The 18,018-nt window shown below is 35.9% G+C and overlaps 1 protein-coding gene across 9 annotated transcripts in view; it reads right to left on the bottom strand.

Moving 5' to 3' along the window:
• The window catches only part of LOC135169958 (SH3 and multiple ankyrin repeat domains protein 2), a 198,607-nt gene that overhangs the window by 69,762 nt on the left and 110,827 nt on the right, over window positions 1-18,018 (bottom strand). The gene's annotated exons all lie outside the window — the stretch shown is intronic.

The following is an 18,018-nucleotide window of genomic DNA, read 5'->3' as shown; positions in this document are numbered from 1 at the left end:
GAGGATCGATAATCGAGAGTTCGAGGATCGATAATCGATTGTGGGCGTGATGATGCTGGTAACTAAAAATGGCATTTCTCATGTATTAAACTTGACGGATTCATGGAAATAATCGATTATTTTATATTTATAATCGATCATTTGATAATCGATTATCGAAGGATGAGGGATTTTTCGATTTTTAGGAGGGTGCGCCTCACGCATCAGGTACTCTGGTGATTTGACCACGCATGACGTCGATAACCATCGATTGTTTTCATTAATCGATTAGTCGAATAATCGATTCTCTCATCTCGAAATTTCAGGTTTACTAGTATAAGAAGTCGCGCGCCAAACACTGAAGATTCGACCGGATATGACGTTCATGAGCATCGATTATTTTCATAAATCGATCTAAAAATAATCGATTCTCGAATATCGGAATTCGATTATTCGAGAATACCGCATCTGCTCCTTTAGTAATATGGAAAGCCAACATTTACATCATCGTCGCAGTCGAGGTGACACGCTAGTTTAAATATATTTTATATTTCATTCTAGTAGGTTCGATTTTCAATGATAATACCAATAACAAATTAATATTCCCACGACTCTACTATCTACTATTATCACGCTAAATAACACACACATTTATCTTCAATAAGTACAACAACTCAACCCTTCATAAATGACACTCAACTTTTCATAAATTTCGAACATTTCGAAGTTGAAAACCGCAGATGACTCCCTGAACTGTGGCCCCCAATGTCCTGAGGGGTTCTAATCCCTCACTACGGCCCTGACGTTGTTTTGAACGCCTCCACTCCGCAACATCATCGCTACTCTTCTGTTTTATCGGTGCACAAGTGAATTTGATGAATCGATGGAGCGGTTATTGATACACCAAAGGTAAAATAAGTCAACTCAACAATAAATGATCGAAATAAAAAATACTACAAATATAATAAACTATTAAAATTATGTCACAAGGAGCCATTCCTTAAAATCCTCCCCACTAAACCCTTTTAGGAATATTTTATTCATATAACTGACGACGAGGCCTACTCATTACTAAAAAAATCACTGCGGTAATTAATGGTTAGTGATAGGGTGTGGTATTTAATTGATAGATCTTATCCCAATTAAGGGAAATAGTTATTGAGATATTGAAAATCGAATACATCGCCATAAAGTATAAAACACACTTGATTGAAGTTTTTTTTTTCGTCGATGAACGCAGTTACACGGCTCAGTTAATTTCGAGGCGACATTTTGGTGATAAGGGGATGGGCATGGCTTCATTGTTACGAGTTTTATCTGATTCCGCAAGGGACTGAGGGGAGTTCAGAAGCCTGGGGACGAATTTCTACCCAAAATAATGCGGAATTCACGGAATGGAGAGGAGAGTCTCGAGGGCGGGATGAAAATCGATTCACAATTTAGGTCTGCTCTAGATAGGGTCTAGTATTTTTGTTATTGCGTCGCAGATACAATTCTGCTTTGACAAGTGCGTGAGAACATTTTGGGAGGTATTCCGTGTTAAATGAATCAACAGATAGGTCCCCACCCTCCAACGAATTGTCATCAATTTTTTATGCAGTCGAGGGATTACAAAAATGAGGTGTCATTTTTTGGGGAAATTACAGGTCATTTCGTGAACATGACTTTTATTGTTTTTTTTTTCATGTACGAAGGCTTTTATGTGTTTATATTTTTTTATTGGTTATGTATATTTACTATGTGATAGTATATATTTGTCAGATATATAAAATACTATATATTTTTGAAGTTGGAGAAGAAAAAGTGATAATAAAGGGGGGAAAACTCGGGGGAGAATCAACTTTTATGGCAGTTAAAACTTTTTTTTTTGATTATCAGAGATACTGAAACTAAAATCAAAGTTTGCATAGAGGTAATTGAGGTAAAATGGACCGTAATTCATTCATTAATAACTCCACATCTCAGTGGACAAATCGAACATTTTTTTTAAATTTAATGTTAAAAAAACTGAGTTTTATAATGAGAAAAAAAATGTCAGTTTACCGATTTCAATTAATGAACTATTGGAGATGTCTCATTTTATCCCACTCTCCCCTCGTTGAAAAAATTTAGGCTCATTAATTTTTTTTTTTTAATTAGCTCTTATCAACTACGGGAGGGGGAGAAGGACTGAAAATTGGCTTATGAGTCCCAAAATATGAAAAAGCATTTGAATAAAATCTTGTCGTCTATTTCGTTACTGAAAAAAAAAGAAAAATCAGGTGATTATATATCTGGGCGTTCGGAAAATTTGGAAATAAATTCAGACAATATTTTCTAGTTCCCCAATCGTAGAAAAAAATCGCGATCAATCTCCAAAAGGGCGAGGGCCCCGCGCCTTCTCAATTGACCTAAAAACCTCCTATAAACTATCAATATTTAAATATCAATTTACTAAAATATCCGCCGATGAAATATTCAGTAAAAGTGACGTATCTCATCCGTAATTTCGCAGCGAAATGAAGTCATACAGAATTCACCAGACCCGTCAGGTAATTTTACCCCGAAATGACATATTTCCCTCGTAATTTTCCCCCGGAATTGCTCCTGAAAAATTGCGATATCGTCACTTAAATTTTCCGAGTGGATTCCGTAATCGCTGAGCCGACAGTGAGTTCCGTAATTTTTACTGAATATCTCTCTTCGCGGAACATCATTCTTTCTTCCTGTTTCTTTCGCGCTTCCTTGTTGTAATTTACATTCCACGATTCATAATTTTTTGTAGTAATTCCTCTTCGTGTATACAACTCGTTTCCCTTTACGGAAGACAAGTACTGCTGGTTATTTGGTGCAGATAAATTTTGCCGTAATCCCGGTAGCAATTGCCAAGCACCGACAACAGGTCTGGCTTCAACCAATGATACTGCCAGTCTAGGGCCAACGTTGTTTCGATAGTTCACCCCGAAGCCCGGTAGCGAGCCTATATGGCAGGAGATGATGAATGGCCGACAGTGAGCCGACATTTGGCCAATGGTTGCCGACAGTCGCCCGACAAAGCTATAGTCAGATGCTTAATTGTTGTCCACACATACCATGAACTCTCAATAATAAATAATGAACAAAATATGTGTTAATTTTCATTTGCAGTCTATTTAATACCCAGACCTGGGCCCATGTTGGGCCTCACCCTTGGGTCAACCTGACCTCCCCAAGCTTCATCCAATGCTTCACTCCCAGCATATCCCACCCTAGACCCAAGCTATAACCCCATCTAAAATCAGGATTGCCTTGTCTTGGTTCAAGCCTGGCCCAGGCTTGGTCCCATTGTTAATTCCTACCTGACATACAACACACCCCAATTACCCTCCCCCCCCAGCATTAGCTAATTCCTACCGAACTTTTCCCTCCATAAAATATCCGCTGACCCACTCACCAGCTTCAACGATTTATCTCAATTCTGGGTCATCACAAATTCTCGAATATCGGTATAACACGTGATACATTGTGATAAGGGCGATCCACTGTGATCACGTTAGCACGTGAGAACAAGAAATGGATACAAATGGCTCCGTTATATTATTATTGATCGCCATCAGAGTGAGACAGGAGATTTTATCTAGACTACTGGCACCACATAATCAAAATATTCTGAATCTATATCAACGACATTATTAATTGAATTTTTTATCTTCGAATTAATCTGAGAATCACTGGCTTTACAAATGTAGATTATGGAAGAACTTGGCAATTGAAATATTGCGGTGTCACATTTCATGAGTCTGGGAAAATCCACGATGAGATAAGATGGATTTTGTGGCCGTATCAGGTTTATCGAAGTGCTTAAGGACGTGAGGATAAATATGCGACTGATATTCGCCTCTTCGGCTTTACCCTTTAGCCTGCTAGGCTCTCGGATGACCCCATTTTGGCAGAGACATTTATCAAATCCCCGGAAGGGCTAGAACTGGGATAAGAAAAAGATGTCGAAGGAGAAGACAAAAAAATGTGGAGTTGCGAATTTCTCTGGTAAAAAAAATAGTGGATTTTTTTTTCATTGATATGTATGTGATATAATATGTGATATTTAATATATCATGTGTGATATAATATATGATGTGTAATTATATAATATATGAGGGGATTTTAGTTTTTTAAAGTTTTTTCTGGTAAATTGGCGACGAAATTAACGGGAAGAGTATCAAATTCTTACATTTTGTTAGTATTTAATGATTAGAAAATTTCCATGTGGTCATTTTTTCCAAATTTATAAAGGAAAGTGCAAAGTTATAGGGAAAATCATGACACGATAGGAAAATGTTATATTTGTTCGCATCAATTTAATCGATAAGTTGCCATAAGAAATCTAATCTATAATATATAATACATAATATATAACATATTATATATAATAAATAATATATCACATATGATATGTAATAAATAATATATTATACATTATATACAATCTAATGGTAAAAATTTCCGTTTTTTGTTAATTTTTTTCTGGGAAATTTGCAGTAAAATTGAAATGAAAAAAAAAACATTGTGCATTTTGTTATTATTTAATGAGAAGAAAGTTCCAATGTGGTCGATTGTCCTCAATTTTTAAAAGAATGTTCAAAATTATCGAAAAAATCATAATAAAATGCAAAACTGTGATATTTTTTGGAGTCGATTCAATGAATAATTTACCATGAAATCGAGAAAACGAAAAAATGGAAGTACAATAACTGAGAATGGAGAATGGTAAACATATACTGATATGTGTATCCGACCCACCAACCAACTAACCAGGTGAACTAGTCCAATATGCGTCTGCATCAACAGTAGCTCCAGCACTGTCATGGCAAAGCTCATCGTATTAAATTATGTAAACGGGTGTAGCCCTTATTTGTGCAAGCCAACTATAGTGGACGCTGTATACCTCATGCCCTCGGGGGAATTTTTGCTGAAGTTACGAGCCAATGGAGATAGAAACGGTGAAAAGTAAGTGGAGATGATATTCTAAGGAAGAATCTATGAATATCCCGTTTGAAAAATATCATAACAAAATATGATACATAAAAATATTAAATAGTTGGATAAATAAAGTAATATTTAGATATAACAACCAAAAATATGACAAAAAAAATATTGAAAAATTAAAATATTTTGGCGTGAAAATATCAAAATTGAAAATATTATTAATTAAATATTAAAGGGTCAACATACCAACGGTCATTACCTGAAGATTTTAATTGTTATCAAAATGTATTTTCTAATCGTAATTAGAAAAAAACATTCACCTGAATCCATTCACCAACATCAACCTAATTCTCTTATCAGTCCAATTACATAAATTTTTCTTTAGCCCAATTTTTCTCACATCTTAATTTATAAAATTTTTACCGTTAAACTACTCCTTAACAATATTTCCAACGATCGTCTATTCCAAAAATGAACGTGAAGAGCTCCACTGGCGAGTGGAAACGAAGGTGAGAAATAGTATGACCGAGGGTTAAAGCGTGAAAGGGCTAATTCGATCCTATGAACATTCACGATTTTCCTACCGCGCGACTTATCATGATAAATATCCCGGGGAGATCGAGGCATCGTGGACTCACCTTAAGTCGTTGAAATATTTCCGCAATAACCATAACCCCCCCAGCATCTTCCCACGCCTTCCACCGACCCTGGAATTTTCGTCGCTAGACCGGTCAATTCCGTAGACACTACCCTATTCTGCCCTACGAGAGTTATCCGATTTCATTATTTTTATCGTGTGTTTACGGGTATCTTTAGGGGTAATAATTTACGATTTTAATGTATCATCTTGATTGAGCGGACAAAGGGACTATTTCAGTTGAGAGTTTTGCTCTCGTAAAATTCAAGGGCCATAAATTTTCCGACGATTGTGGATATTTGTAATTAAATCGCATTGTTTATACGCTTTTTGCAGTGAAGTAGTTGCGATGGATATTTTATTGCGGTTGAGTAATGATATTCGTGATTTGTGTTTTTATTTTTTTTTTTAGACGAGAAATATTTGGCGGGAAAAATATTAAGGCGACTGGGCGACAGTCTCTGCAAAAAGTTGATGCGCTGTAGAGTGGAACAGGTTAAAATGCAATTTATTGATAAAATATAGTGTCACTTGATGGATTGGGTTGTGTATAGACAGCTAAAATATAACAATATTTTTTATTGTAATTATTATTAATCAGGTCAATTTATGAATTTTCGGTAATTATTTCTCGATAACTAAACGGTCAATCGATTTAATTTTTGTTTCCTGTATTCAATTATGTGGCTTCTACCATAAACAATTTTCATTTTAAAAACTATCAAGCACCTTGATTTTTGAAAAATTTTAATCCGCAACGCTCCATCAAAACTCGTGAAGAGTTACCCCAAATTCAAAAATTTCTATCTCAAGTTCAAAACAGAGAATTTCAGTCAGATAGTGATCGTTTTGTGATGACTTTTTTCAACTATTCACCATAAAAATTTGAACATAAACTGCTCATTAAATATTTACATACCAACAAACCTTAAGACAAGAGGCAAATTTTTCTTTTGGTAACGAAACTAAAAAAAGGTCCTCCAAAAAAAATTATTGTAGTGGTCCTTAAAATTTGTCGACCATTCCCTAAAAGTGACCCAACCATTCGGGAATAATTACCCAACAGTTGCTCAACGATACGGTAATATTTTCCAAACCCCAAAACAAAAAAATTACCAGATCATAATTTCAACTGTTTTCACTTCCTCTCCATCAAGACTTCAAATAAAAATGATTGATTAAAATAGTTACCCCAGAATGTACATTTTATCAACGAAGATGTATGGATTTATGGTCCATTAACTCAGTAATTTGTAACATTACCAACGCAGGCAAAATTTTAGCTAATTGATGCAGGAATTTACATGCCAGTGCCAACAACCACCAGGTGGTAATTTAACAAATGGCGTGGACATGCCATTAGTCCTTCCATTAAAAAAAAAAAAACCCCTCGATGATTCATAAATCATTCTAGAAAAATTAACGTACCCACTTCTCTCCCTTGAAATTTCAAAACTGCATAAATATTTGCCCATATCAAGTGTATGAATTCACTCGGGACGAAATGTTGGTTGTGGTGAGAAGAGAGAAAGAGAGGAGAATTTAATGCGAAAGATACATAGGAAGCACCTGGTGCGGGTGTACTAAACTTCTGTAAAAATGAATAAATAAATTGTGGCCAGTTGCATGGATGATGGCGCCAGATATCTCGGGATCAGGATTCGCTTTCAAGGGCTGTGAATGCCTGCTTCGTGCTGTGGATTCTCTTAACCATCTTCCCCACCTCTTTTCCCTCCTCCTCCCACCCCCTTTCACCCCCCACCGCCCCCGATAGTAACTCGACAAAGCCGAGTTCATGACCAATTGGAATCAGTGAAAAAAAAACAACAACTGAATCTTTAGAGATTTTTTTTTAATGAAAAAATATTTTTATGATTGAAATTATTTAGTTAATTTGATTATAATTTATGGTATTTACAAAGTGAGAAATTTTAGGGAACAATTACCGTATTATTATGTAAAAGTGTCATGAGATGTTGTTACATCAGTTCTATGTGTAAAATTAGTGATAAATAATTTATGATGATTAATATTTATTGTGTGTTAGAGAACTTGTATTCTGACGAATAATAAATTTTATTAATTAAAATGAAAATTGACCGTCGAATTGCTGAAGGGAAAAGGTGAGGGAAGTGAGGGGGGGGGGCTTGGCCCCCACCGCATTTGACGAGCGGAGCAAAGGGGGAAGTCTCATGTGGATGGAAAAAATGAGGGGGGATCGCAAGAGAGTGGGGGGAGTCAAGCGAGGGGGGGCTAAGCCCCCTCGCAACTAATGTGTCGAGTGAAGAGGGGGCTTAAGCCCTGAATTTACGAATAAATTGTTAAAACAGTTTACACTGTTCGAAGCGAACGAGGGGCTAAGCCCCCTCGCAGCTGATGAGTCGAGTGAGGAGAGGGGGCTTAGCCCCTTCGTTTACGAGTGAATCACTAAAATGGGTCACACTTTTGGAAGCGAAAGGGGAGGAGCGAGCTCCTCCGCAGGTGAGTCGAGGGTGGAGGGGGCTAGCCCCCTAGTTTACTAATGAGATATTCAACTGCGAAGGGAGGGCGACGCGGTGGGCGGAGCGAGGAGGGGCCGTAGCCCCCTTATTCATGAGTGAATTGTTGAAATGGTTCACACCTTTGGAAACTGTATATTTCTTACTAAGAAATTAATTTCTAATGAAAGTTTGAAAATTAAGGAACGTCATACACTTCTGGATGAATGATATTTAAGAAAGAAAAATGATTGTTTAAAAATTATTTACATCTTATTCTTATAATTTTCTGGATTTCCAACTTTTCTAAATTTCGTCCCTCTTCTTCCAAAATAAAACCTATTTTTTCCCTCATTTCTTCCAAACCTTTAACGTCTCATCAAAATTCGAATTTCAATCCAAAATTCAAGGAAAAAATCAGTGGAAAATGTACAGAAACTAGGGGAGGGGGCGGGGGAGGTATTGGAATGGTGAGAAAACAAATTACTAAAACTCATAACAAATTAAAAATATTTCTATTTGGAATCGGTGGAATTCTATGAAATATTTCAATTCTATTGGAATTTTATTCGCTTCAAGTGCAAATTATTGAAAATCAGATTTTTTTCTCCAGATTTTAACTATTATTTTTAATCAACAAATCAAAACTTGCACTCATGTTCAACATTTCTTTCTACTTTCTACTCCAGTACAACAAATTCCTGAAAATTCTTATTCTCAAAATTTTTTACCCTACGTCCATAAGATCATCGGAGAATTGCGGTGGCTACAGCGAACCGATAAAAATATTCGGAGTTAACGCGACGAGCGACGCTCAGTGAAGATTTTACAACCAAAAACCTCTCGGAGGCATAAGACAGAATGAAAGAGAAGCCACAGGGAAATAAAGGAAAAAAGGATTAAATAAAAGAGCAAAACGGAAGGCAACACGGGATTTATTAGCGATGTGAAGGAGGATTTATGCGAGGATACTTGCAGGTGGTGGACTCCGAGAAAGTGCGAGTGAGTACGATAGATCAGGGGATGAGGGGGAAGGTAAGAGGAAGTTGAAAATAAAAAAAAGAAGAATAAACATGAGACTTTTATCGCTCGAACGCGGGGGAAGAGCACCTCCACATCCTCACCGCAGCACAAAATAATTCTCGAGAAGCTGGACCGAGGGGGGGGGGTTTGTATGGAGTACAATCCATAGTAGTGTAAGACCACTTATATTAATCTTAGGGTAATTAACGAGAAATTATCTGCGCGAGGCGCCGCAGTAGCTGATCGATTATTCGTTTTGTGCGGTGGGTTTATCGCTCGTGGAGATCTTTTCGATGTTTTCCATCGCGTTGTGAAATTTTTCTTGATTATTTTATGGTGCCATTTTATCAGCTTTCAGGTTGAAGGTAATATTTTAAGGTGATGAATGGTGGGTTTATGGTCGTTTTGGGTTTATAATTGTAATCGCGATTTTTTTTTCGATTTGGGTAATTTCATTGGAAATGGTTAGAGGTGTGAAGTACTTTGCAGGAGAGATATTTTTGAAGGTTGGCAGTGTGTGTGTGTGAGCAATTTTTACGGCAATTAGTGCTTTCATTAGGGAGGTTTTAAGATTAAGTTCAGGGTCGTTTGTTGAGTGGTTCCGGAGATGTAGTGATTTTTTAAAAATTGTTTTTCGTCGGTGTTTCCTTAACCGTTTGACCGATTTCATTTTTTTTTTTAATGCTCTATTCAGTTTTGTTGTCGTTTTTCATTTTTTATTCTTAGAATTGCTTGTTTACGTAATAACTCAAAAAATAATCGAGATGAAAATTTGAAATTTTGTACACTTTTAGGTGCCAGGATAACAAGGTTGAGATATTCCAATTTTAATGTAAAATTTTGTTGTTCATTATCTCCAAAACTAAGGGTTGGATTTGTTTTTTTAATGTTTGTCTTAATACCGCCTATGTAGATCGAATCAAACATAAATATTGTCTATTGAAAAGTTCAGAGATCTCCCCGTTTTTTGATTTTTCATAAAACATTGACTTTTGGATATTTTAATACGGATGGTAATTCGAGTTATCAGATGACACTTTATTTTAATTACTACGCCAATATCTTCAGTATTTTTTTTACGTGTGATTTGTTTATTAATGTCATAGTTAATGAGAAAATGAATTCGGTCGAATTAATTGGGGCGCAGAAAACTGTGATCAGAAACTGCTTGAAAGACTGAAATCATCAAAATTCTGATTTAAATTAATTATCCTACGTTCAAACCAAAAAAAATTATTCATAACTATCAATAAATATTCACAGTTCGTCTTAAAAGAAATTTGGATTTAATTTGACTGAATTTTCTATTTTTTTCTGTCTTCCATTCCAACCACTGAGCCGACCTGATCAGAAACTGTCTCACTTCATGATCAGAAACTCCACCCATCCGTAAAACTATGATTAGGAACTGCTCCAAAGTTTCAATTCATTAAAACATTGATTTAAATTAATTATTCAAAGGTCAGACCAAAGAAATGATTCGCAATCATTAACAAATCTTCAACCTTTATATCAAACAACATTTGAAGTCAATTTGATTGACTTTTCTATTTTTTTCTCAATTCCATTCTAATCACTGGGCCGACCTGATTACAAACTGTCTCACTTCATGATCAGAAACTCCATCCACCCGTAAAACTATGATTAGAAACTGTCCCAGTCTGAATTCATTAAAACCCTAATTTAAATTAATTATTCAACAGTCAACCCAACGACATTGATTCGCAAATCATCAACAACTTTCCACCCTTCCCATTAAAAAAAGTTTCAAGTCAATTTGATTGACTTTTCATTTTTTCCCAATTCCATTTCAACCCCCGGACCGAGCTGATCAGAAACTGTCGCATCTCCCATAAAAAACCTTTTCAACAAAATTCAATAAACAATATCCTGAATCCCCTCCCTAAAACTCCCCCAAGTTCCTAATTTCCTTCGCAATTTCCTTTTAATCTATTTTCCCCTCATTTTCTAAACCACTTTCTCAATTAACTCAAAGTGTCACCATAATGATTCATTTTTAAAACCACTTTCTCAATTAATTTAAAGTGTTACCATAACGTTTACCCTCACGTATTCGGCTTCGAAGCTCTCGATAATGTGTTTGGTTTCCAAGGACATGGGGAAAACATTTGGATCGGGTGGTTGGCACCCGAGATTCTCATTCCTGATTTTCAGTCTGTGTTATACCGTTCCCCAGCTCCTTCCCAGTCCTGGTATACTAACCAAGAGAAGCACTAAATCTCACTGGGATATCTACGGAGTATATCAGCATCACTGCGACAGTGGGATGTGCCACCTCAGTATTGTTTTTGTATATTTGTTTACTCCTTCACTTTCATGTTTACACTGTCTATTTCTGGTGTAAACGTGGATGAGGACTAGGGCACTGGTTGCGTTGATCTTTTATTTGGTTGATGTACCACGCAGCAAAATACTTTTTTCACAAAAATAAAAAGTTATGTAATGCATATGTATATATGTATATAAATAATATAAATCTAGTTTAAAGGTTTCATTCAATTTATTTGGATCAAATCCGATTAATTAATTTCCGATTCATCCGATTAATTGATTGATTGGATTTAATCGATGGATTATATATTTTTTATATGCTGTATATATAATGTATTCATCAAATAAATGGAATATGTATATTTTACACAGGAAGATCCTCATCACCTGAGCACAAGATGTAGTGCCGTGGACGCGATCCGTTGGGACGTCTTCAGGACCACGTGCGTCAGGGAAATTTACGTCGACAGGGGCGGAATCGATGGGTTCTACGAATTTGTGTGAAGGGCCCAGCTACGGGCACATATCGACTAGACTATCGAGAGCAAAATGGCCGGAAGGTTCATTACACTTCCCGCAAGGGATCGCCTAATAATTAATGAAAGTCTAAAATATATTTAATTGAATACAAATTTTGGGATTATAATAAATTGTCTTGAACATTTGATTTAATGGATAAAATAGAGATTTATCTTTTTTTTCTCCTTTGTTAAGTTCACAGAAAATATAGGTTAAAGACTACAGATAAATAAAATATCAATTGACTTTAATTTATCGGAAAATTGTAATTTTTAATATTTTTTGGGAACAATCATATTTTATTATTAAGATCATACTCGAAGTGCTATTTCCGTTGATTTTTGTCGATTTGTTTATAATTGTTATTATGTAACTTCGGTTTGGTTATGTGTTTGGTATATTTTGTTTTGGTTATGTATTTATTTATTTTTTTCACCGCTGGTGGAATCTTTCTCGGAAGCCGAAAGAATATGCTGCGGTTTTTATGTCTCTGTTTTTGTTTTTTTTTGTTGCCATTGCGGTGCGGACTTTACGGCTTACGTCAGTGTTTTTTTGGCCGTTCGCTTCTTTTGGAATGAACAATTCTCGATACAATGGGGTGACGACCGCATGACCCCGTGACTCCTTTTCCTGGAGCATCGTGGACCACCCTTGGACAATATTCACCAGTACTTTTTATCAAGATCGAAATGAGGAGAGAAGGGCCACGAAGAGGAGAAAATGAGAGACTAAAAATCGGGTCAAAATGTTTTTTTTTTTTTTGTTTCTCTCGGAGAAATTAGGTAATGCCAACTGCAGATAATGGACTCAACTTTAATTAGAAACCATCGGAAGCGATTACGCCTTCGTCAGCTGCGAAGAATTTGGGGAATTTGACTTTTTCCCTTTTCGCCGATATTTTGGTGATTAAAAATCAATCACCAGATTATTAACGTGAAGGTGAGGAGGATTTTTGGGGAACAGTTTGAACTGAAAATGCCGCCGAAGAACTTTATCTGGGGACAATCGAATTTTCATTATTTTCCCATTATTAGATCATTACGGTGAGTCATTATCTTAATGAGAAACGATGTTATATGTACCACGTGTGTTGTTCTTCACGATACCTCTATCTTGATCGGACATTATTTTTACTTGTTCCTTACACGCCGCACAGTCGTTTCACAATGAAGACGAGGTGAAGAACAAAACCCAAAAAAAATTAATTGTGAAAAGGATTTGTATGGGGTTATTTTAAGTCGCGGTAACTGCGGCTAATTATCGAAGTTCACCCTGACTTTGCTCTCGAATTTCTATTTATGTTTACGGTTTTTAAAACTCGAGTTAATCCGTGGAGGGTTTTTTTTGGAAATTCGTCGAGGTTTATCAACTTTTGCGACTTCTTTCATTTTTAATTTTTTCAAGGTCTCATAGTGTTAAAGGGTGGTATCTCACGAGAGTCTCTGATAAAAGTTTATCCACCGGTTACACCGGTTAATGGTAAATCGCAATTGTAAGTGTAAATTTCACTTGATAAATTGCATTGTACTGTTCAAAAAAATGAAATCAAAAATATTTTTAAAATTCATCCAACAAAATTATTTTGTAATTTAAAATAAAATTATTTCCGGCGCAGGAAAAACAAATAAAAGTTGATGTGCCCTGAGTGGTATATTTTTAATTCATGATTAACTCGAAATAATAATTAAATTGGGAGTTTTAACTTTTAGATCGTAAATTAATAAAACTAAAAGATCACATAATAATTTGTAGTTTTTATTAATTATTACTAACTTAAAGCAGACTGAACTATTCATATTTCTATTTTTTAGTTTGTTTCAATCTTCATGAAATTATAGTTATTAATACCTAATTATTAATTATTAAGTAATATTTCCATCTTAACTTTATGATAAATCACATAAAATATTTGAATAAGTTTTTTATGACTTGACTAACTTCACGTTGTGTTCAGTCTGAGGAAAGGCTTTGATTCAATCTGCGCAATGTCACTGCGCACCAGTCCCGGTACGATTAAAGTGGTTTTAACGTACTGTAACCGACTGATCGTCGTCGAGATGCAAAAACGCAATTTTACCTTGTAAAAATAGATTGAAAAAGTCTCATAATGGGCATCAGTCAAGAAAAATTACCCAATAGCTAATTAATTACTCTCGGACGGCTGGATGTTACTAAACAGTTGACAAATTTAGAAAAATGGTATGATAATGTTCCCCGAAACGACCTTAACAACACGTGATTACCAAACGGTGCAGTAATTTTTATTGAATTTTTTTCTTCGTGACGAGCCATTTAGAAAACACTAATTAATTGTCAGATAATTCGCTATATAGTGGACCCAGGGGAATAATGACGTAACTGCTTGTAAATCAATGGTATTCCCCGCATTAAATGAGTTTTACCCTCAGGTCGGTAACTTACCGACCGGATGCGGTGCTTTTGAATAGTTTCAGTTGCCAAATTTTCCAATTTCATAATTAAAATGCCCAAAAATTCAGACATAATCAGTAGTATCCGAATTAAATTTTTTAACTTATTAATATTTGTTTAAACATTCCTTTTTCATAAACAAATAAAACTGGTTTCTCAAAGTCTGCCTTAACCTTTACGACCTGTCACAAAATTCCGGAATTTTTTCACGTCTCACCATCAAAAATTCAGATTTCAATAGTCGAGTTTTCACTTTTTAACTTTTTTTTGAAAAATCAAAACGGCAATTTTAACTCTGGAAAAAATTAGGATTCCAAACGTGATCGAGTTTTCCCACAATCTTCAGTAGTTTTCGATGATCTTTGAATTTATTGAAAGGGCAGATCTATTTTAACCCCATGATAAACAATAAATAGATTGGAATCTATTCTCGCCTCCAACAAAATCCAAAATTATCACCTGTGCGGACTTGGGTCATTGTACGCGCGCGTCTCCCTTGGCAAGATGGCCCTGTTCTGGACCAGACTATTGATCCAACAGAGATAGAGGGTAGGAGTCAAACGTTGGCATCAGCGAGCGAGATGGAAAATAAAAAGAGCAAGAAAGAGAATTGTAGGAGGTGAAAGAGACACCCAGGAGCGGCAATCTGGATTATTAACCCTAGGCAAGCGTGTAAGCTTTCATAAATTCCTTCTTTCACCCCACATATCATATCTATTACTTTATTACCCTGCACTGAAGCTCTAAACTTTGCATTAAAGGTCCACATTTGCCTGCATTCATTACAAATTAGGTACTCCAATTAATTAAGAATTTCCATTCAATTTTTTTCATTATTTAATTAAAATTGGACAGACGCACCCTCGGGGCGCGCTAGCTGTTGCACGTGGTGGATTCCGAATTTTGTGATTTTTATGTTGTGTCAAAAGTGGTGAACTAAAGATCATCAGAAGACTCTCAGATTAGGCTGTGATACGTTGATTTTTCAATCTCGAAACTTCATTTTCTCATTAAAATCTATCATAAAGGAGCGAAAACTGGTGATAATTGGATGAAAAAGTTAAATGAAAATTTTCTCATTTTTCAGTTTTAGGTGGAATGTATTGATAGCTCAATCTGGGGCACAATGGGATACTAGAAGAAATGTCTAAATTGTTTGCAATCATTTATCAGATTTAATCATTTATTCAGAATTTATTTTAGTAGCAAAGTACTAAACTATAATGAGTTAAAACCGATATTTTTGATAATTGTGCATTTACCTCATGAACGAGTGCTTTTAGGAGAAAATGTCAAAAGATCTTTCTTGTAGCTGATGAAATTTCCTACAAAAAAGTTCCCCAACGTTTTTTCATAAAACCTCTCGTTTGGAAGATAAACCCTCAACTACGAAAAGTTTCAATTTTGAGTTATTACAGTTTACCACTTCACTCCTGATGTGATTAATTTTATTTTTTTAAATTTTATTTAATTCACTTTTGTATTTTTCATTTGTTTATTATTATTGTTTACCAGCTCTTCATCGTTACGAACATTTCAACAAGTGCTAAGTGACATATTTCAGATCCTGTTCTGTTATAATAAATTAATAAAACAGTTTTCCCAAAATCTCGAATGTTTTCTGTCTATCCCATTGTGCCCCAGGTACCCAGTCATACTCTAGTGTGATTTACCGAGTATTTTAACAGCTCGTCGAGCTCTTCGATGATCCATCGAAGACCTGAAAAATTGATAACGTGGACATACCGCACCCAATGAATAGCAAACAATCCACGATTGAGGCTGGATTTGTGGTCAATTAATATTTACCCACGTGCTGTGTGCATCGTTACAATCGTTATCGTCCATCAAAATAATTACGGCAATTGCATTCTCTCCTTCTCTCTCATTGTACTGGGTAAATTCCCTTCGTATACGTACACCACTGGAACAACATTAAATCGAAATAGTTGCGGCACTTGAGCTGCTAACTGAAGTAGTGAGAAATCTTTGAAACCACTCTTGTGAGCTATTGCACCGCAGTTTAATTCGTGGTCCGAGAGACGATTATAATCCGTTACCGTAATCTTTAGAATAAACAAGGTAGAACTAATCACCACGTTAATTAGCAATACCGGAGGATGAACTATTAAAAATAATGAAATTGTTAAATTATCCGTTTTTAAATAATATTGACGTGAGCCATCGAAAATCAGAGGAAGGGGATAGAGTTAAGGATTGATGGACTGGACGAGTTGATGATGAATAAATTTTTTGTGGATTTCATAGCTAGTCGATATGTGTGAAAATGAATCGTCGAGAATTTTGAATAGGTCGAATGGAAAATCGAGTGGAATCGATTATCCAAAAGTCGAATTCAGGGGTCGAATGAGGAGGTTTGATAGAATTGACGACAGATGGCGTAGCTGTTCGTTATGTGTAAAGATGAATCGCCGAGAATTTTTAATAAGTCGAATGACAACTCGAATAGAATCGATTATTCAAAAGTCGAACTCAGAGGTCGAATGAAGAGAAGGTTTGATGGAATTGATCATAGATGGCGTAGCTGTTCGTTATGGATAACGATGAATTGCCGAGAATTTTGAATAAGTCGAATGGAATCGATTATCGAAAGTCGAACTCGAAGGTCGAATGAGGAGAAGGTTTGATAGAATTGACGGCAGATGGCGTAGCTATTCGTTATGTATAAAGATGAATCATCAAGAATTTTGAATGTCGAATGACAACTCGAATGAGAATCGATTATCGAAAGTCGAACTCGAAGGTCGAATGAAGAGAAGGTTCGGTGGAATCAACGACTGAGGGTGTAACTGTTACTTATAGATAAAGACGAATATTCACGAATCTCGATTGAGAAGTCGAATGGTAACTCGAATAAAAATCGATTATTCAAAAGTCGATCTCCAAAGTCGATTGTGGAGAAGCCTTTGTAGAATCAACGACAGATGGCGTAGCTGTCATTCACATATAAAGAAGAACCTCCACGAATCTCCCAAGCGAAATTAGAAATCGAATGGCATCTCAAATCACAACAATCGATTATCCAAAAGTCGAATGAAGAGAAGCTTTGGTAGCATCCTCGACAGATGTCGTAGCCATTCCTTACACACAAAGAACAGTTCTATCAACACACTTCAAAATGATCTATCGATATCTCGATCGAGTTCACGTAGGACTACGACTTCGTGAAAAAAACCAAAGTGACTGTTTCAAACGAAAACCTAAAATTAATTTTTCTATCAAAACTCTCGTAAGTCAGTGACAAATTATCCGAATTGGACCAGTCAGGTGTCATTTTGAAGCTTATTCCATGAGCTTTCCAATGAGCACATCACATATATATTTCATACACATAGAAACATTGATATCAGCCTAGAAACCAAAGAAAGCCCGTTGGTAACAGGCTCGTTATAAAGTGGATGTTTCTCTCAGCGTATCGTAATTGTATTGAAAATCCACAATTTTCCTGGAAAACAGATCACGTTCGCGGTAATTCCAATGGAATTATTATTTTCTCCATCGCAGCATCAGCACTCGTCAACAAGAATATTTACAAGAGGTATTATTGTGTACATTCCATACATCCGGACGTTTCGTGACATAACCGTGTCACGCAGCATCGCTGCATTATTATTCACGCCCTCGGGGCAAAATGCTACTGTTATATGAAACTGATGTACATAGGCAGTGGTTGCACGCAGTTGCCTACGGGAAAAT

Source organism: Diachasmimorpha longicaudata, chromosome 16, assembly GCF_034640455.1.
Source record: "Diachasmimorpha longicaudata isolate KC_UGA_2023 chromosome 16, iyDiaLong2, whole genome shotgun sequence".
Taxonomy (NCBI): Eukaryota; Metazoa; Arthropoda; class Insecta; order Hymenoptera; family Braconidae; genus Diachasmimorpha; species Diachasmimorpha longicaudata.
Note: the sequence above shows the minus strand (reverse complement) of the source record. Positions and strands in the feature narration are given on the sequence as shown.